Raw genomic sequence first — 4361 nt, forward strand, 5'->3', positions numbered from 1 at the left:
CCACTAAATAGTCTTTTTCATTTATCAGTTTAAAAAATTTTGAAAACTGTTCAACTCATTGCCTTTTGATTTTTAGGTCCCCTCCAATAATAATGATATGCATTTATTCGCCTACACATGGCAGTATGTTTCAAAAGTAGGACATTCTCAGTAGGTTTTCATAGATGCTCTTTATCAAGTTAAGGAAAGTATTTTCCATTTGTAGTTGGTGAACAGTTTTTATTAAAACTGACACTTTAATTTTATACTTTTAAAAACATTAGAAGATTGATGAGACAGCTTGTCCTTCATCCCAACTTTTAATCAGCACTTTTCTACAGGTCTTACCCAACAGCATGAGATAAGAAAATGGGCATCACATGTAAATGGATGAAAAGGAAGAAACAACATTGTCATCATTCACAAATAATATGCTTTTTGGATGTAGAAAATCCAAGAAAATCTTCACATGAACTACTAGAATTAGTAGAGATTTCAGCAAATATGCTAAATACAACCACTATACAAATGCAAAGTAACGTATCATTAATAGTGCCCATGTCCAGAGGGACAAACCCATGTCACGTTGTTAGAGGAGGCCTAGAAATCAAAACGGTAGTAGACAGCTTTCATATTTACTATTATGTACATACTACCATGGACATTCTCTTAAATCAAAGCCTTTCTGGAAAAAAATCAATGTGTATATAATTTCTAAAGTTCCCATTTTGGGAACATTCCAAAATGTCAAGAGTGGCTGACTCGAGGGAGTGGAATTTTTTTTGGATGGTTTTTAATTTGCAACTCTATAATTATCTGTGGTACAAAATTTCTACAATAAGCAGTACTGTTTTGTAATCTGGAGGAAGAATTTTTTTTTTTAATAAAAAAAGGCATTGGTGGGCCAGCCGAGTGGTGCNGCCAGCAAGGACCATTCAGTAGACAACATGAAGCAAAGAATAACAACATCAACGACACACCAGCAGCAGTAGCAGCTAAGCAGAGTGTGTAATGCAGAAGGGTCGATTTCTGAGGAGGCCCTGCCCAGAGAAAGCCTGGAAGGAGAGGTGTTGGTGCGTCAGGGGGACCAGATGGGTGAGGACGGCTGCAGGGGAGTCTGAAGACCCACGAGTCCCAGGCTATGGGCCCTGCTTGTACGGTCGTCTTCAGTACTACCAGCGTTTCCTTAGCTTCTTCAGCAGATCTGGCTTCAAAAGAGGGTATCAGACGGAATCACAGATGCTGGGGGGAACAGAAATGGGCACCGTGGAATTTATCTGCGGATCCCGCTGCTATCCTCGCTAAGCCTCTGTCTTCTTGATCAATAATGTTAGAAACTGTTCCAACATTTGACTTTGAGAACTTCTTGTCCTGCTTTCTTTGGAACGCTCTGGGCTTCCTTCTCTCCCTCGCTCGCACTCTCCTCTCCCTTCATTGCCCAGGCAGCACTATCTCCATGCTTCTCACAACACAGTTCCCGGGGCTCCAAGCCGCCCATGGAATCCTGTCCAGAGACTTGGTACTTTGACTGGCTGCCCTGCAAAAAGAGGAGAAAGTGACAGGTTTTACTGCTCATAAATGTATAGTCGCAAAGCAGTTCCAACTGGCCTGTAGAGTGGCACAGCTACTCCCAAGGTGGGTTGTGTGACAAAGCAAGAGCGGTTCACAGAGAATGAGCAGGGAGGCCTCCCTTACCTTCCATCCTCTTTTTCAAAGAAGCCACCACTTATGCACCAGAAAGAGCAGTTCAATGTCTAGGCTCTGTGCTTCTCTTAGTGAGATGATTTAAAGCCATGTGTAAATAGCACATAAATTTATTATGACTTGGGTCCAAACCGGGGATGTGTTTCTCTATACACACATGCAGTCACCTCTCAGCATCTAACCGTGAAAAATAGCGCAGCCTCATAAAAAAACAAAGCTACCTACTTCGCAAGTCCTGACAGCCACAATGTCCTTAAAATAAATGGGAAAGGTTCAATCTACACACCTGTGCAGTGGCATTTTTATGAATCAGACAAATCTTGAGTCTCTCAAGTAACATCAGACCTGAGAGTAACACACTCTTGGTGTTCTCAAGCCTGACTGTTTCCGGTGATTTACCCAGGCGGCTTTCCAGGCACCAGGGTGTGGAGCCTCTATTTATTCACTCTGAAGAAAGCAGCAAACAAAAAAGTTAGCCCTGACACCAAGTTAATCAAAAAGTTTTTAATAGAGCACTTGAAGGACCCGAGGCAAGTGCTCAGAGCCGTAAACATGTTGGCACAAATCATTTCCAGCCTTGTTAGAGAACACCGAGCACGCTGCTGCAGGAGATAATTTCCTGGTAATTAATCTGCTTGTTGCCACCCCAGCGTTTATTCATATTGGGGCATGGCATCCCATCTGCAAGGCCAGTTGTTAGAATTGGTGAGAGAAGACTTCCTTCTTTCTTTCTTTATTAGAGGAGAGAGAGGAAGCAGACAGAGCCTCTGTAGTTTTATTTCAGGTTGAAGCAAATCAAATACTCCTCTAGGCCTTTACTATTGGGTTGTCGGATAAGTCATGATGCATTTTTGCAACAAAAAACAGAAAAAACACATCATGACTTCGACAGCTTAATATTTCAAAGGAGCCAAATGGTGAATGCTGAATGATCTGTTACTATCATATTCATGAAGAAAAGACTGTGTGTATGGTGTGTGTGTGTGTGTGTGTGTGTGTGTGTGTGTGTGTGTCTTGTGGCACCATCTAATTGGTTGGAGATTCCAGGGCATGAAGCTACTCTCTAAGGGTAAAGTGAGATGTTGGGAAGCATTGATTCATTTGGCCAATCAGGCAGGTCCACACTCATCCATACGGTGACTTGTGAGAATTAGAAAAAGGCACCCTTGTCAAGACCTACTCCCATCTGCTGGAAATTGTCATAGTGCACTGAATATGTCAGAACAAGATAGTTTACTGCCACCTGCCAGAAAACTGTGATCATCAGANCTCAACATGCATCTTAAAGCTAAAGAAATCTGTCCCTTCAAACCACTCTCTTTTCCCAACTTGTCATTATCAGTTCATTCAGAGCCATTTATTTAGCCGCCTGCATTTGTCGCTGTGAGGTTATCTTTGATTCCTTTATTTCCTTTAGGCCTCTTACTCAGTTATTCAACAATGTGAAAGTCTCTCACCCTTGTCTTTCTAATTCCATTTCCTCTGTTAACTGCAGAATCCAAGTTTTGCTCTTGATGCTTTGAGTACTGCTATAGAGTTCCTGTAAGTTTCCCTGCCTCCAGGCTCTCTATACATTATCCCATTCTGCAGAGCGTTGCAAAATTAATCTTTCAAAAGACAATCCGTTCTTCAAAACCATCAATGGTGCTTGCACCATACAGGATGACATCCAAATGCTGAGCCTGGCATTCAAAGCCCTCCAAATCTGACCCAGTTCCCATTTCTAGACTTAACTTCTGAAACTCCAGGAAAATTCACACCTTGCATTGTAATTATCTGTATACTTATCTTGCGTTCCCAATAAGAGCATTCGTCTCTGGAGCAGGGTCAGCAAACCACGGCCCACAGACCAATTCCCAGTGGCCCCAAAAGCCTAAAATGTTGACTCTATGGCCCTTTACAGATAGATGGCTGACCTGGGCTCTGAAGGGTGAAGCATGCCTTAGACGACTTTGTCCTAGAACTGTGTGCTTTATCAGTCAACACTAACTGAATGACTGTTCCACATACCAACCCATAAGCACCCCTGCCCTTTCTTTTTCCTATAATTATTTTTTCCCCCTATAATAGAGGGCCTTCCCCTCTTTTGTCTACCTGGATAAACCTTTCCGATACTCTAAAACCCACATCAAATCCTCTGGGAAACCTTTCTGATGACTTCTGCTGAATTTTGAATTCCAGTAACACGAACCTGTTTGTGCGACAATCTGCTTCCAGTTGGTTCTTTGCATTAGAGAAGGTCATGAACCTGACTGATGTCTATTCCTCCCCCGTGACGGGCTCTCTTGTCCCCTTCAGAACTCAGCAGATGTTGCCTGGCCTGGGAAGATTTCCCTGACTCTTCCCTTCCTCTTCCCGCCCAGCTAAGTTAGAGGTGACCGCTTTGTGCTCCCACAGCTCCCTGAGCCTTCCCATCGTGCCACCTCTCTTTGTGTGTTGTGGTCATTGATCTACTTCTTAGACTCTCCGTCTGTTACCGAGAGCTCCTTAAGGATAGGGTCAGCGTCTACTTCACTCACGTATTCCCCGTTCCTGAAATGGCGCCTGGCTCATGGAGACACGCAATTAATATTTTGGGATAAATGGCTGATCAGTCAATGCTTGTTGACTGATTACATGGCTGAGTAGAATTACTGGCACTATTCCTTGTGCTCCCCTATTTACATATGTCAATTCTC

At 43.0% G+C, this 4361-nt stretch overlaps 1 protein-coding gene across 6 annotated transcripts in view; it reads right to left on the reverse strand.

The window, feature by feature from the left end:
* Positions 1 to 913: 913 nt before the first annotated feature.
* Positions 914 to 4361, reverse strand: part of LOC109381996 (uncharacterized) — a 213148-nt gene continuing 209700 nt past the window's right edge. For all 6 annotated transcript variants that reach the window (XR_002123858.1, XR_002123857.1, XM_019641154.1 and 3 more), the window contains one exon: positions 914 to 1516. The gene's annotated coding sequence lies outside the window, so the exon portion shown is untranslated. The remainder of the gene's footprint in view (positions 1517 to 4361) is intronic.

This window comes from Hipposideros armiger, unplaced genomic scaffold (genome assembly GCF_001890085.2).
Source record: "Hipposideros armiger isolate ML-2016 unplaced genomic scaffold, ASM189008v1 scaffold_58, whole genome shotgun sequence".
NCBI lineage: Eukaryota > Metazoa > Chordata > Mammalia > Chiroptera > Hipposideridae > Hipposideros > Hipposideros armiger.